Genomic DNA, 346 nt, shown 5'->3' on the forward strand with positions numbered 1-346 from the left:
CTTCAATTTCCTTTTTGCAATATCAAATACAAAAATTCCTTTGGAAATTATTTTATTTTTGTTGTTGAGGCATCTTCTCTGCTGCTGTTGTGGCTTACCCGCCGGATCTCTGGTGACACAGAGCAAGTTCTTTCATTTCTCACGTCATCGTTTTCTCATCTGCAGTATAACATGGCATGGATAGTCAATTTCCCTCAGCCCTGATTCTCTGACTGCCTATGGCAGCAAAACAGACAAAATCACACTCATGCATAAGACCAAAGAAGGATAAATGTGGCAAGAACTAAAGAAAGAGAATCAGAGTAGAAAGAAAATCAGAAACAGAGAGTAGATGAACAGCAAGGAA

Source organism: Colobus angolensis, unplaced genomic scaffold (assembly GCF_000951035.1).
Source record: "Colobus angolensis palliatus isolate OR3802 unplaced genomic scaffold, Cang.pa_1.0 Scaffold2, whole genome shotgun sequence".
Taxonomy (NCBI): Eukaryota; Metazoa; Chordata; class Mammalia; order Primates; family Cercopithecidae; genus Colobus; species Colobus angolensis.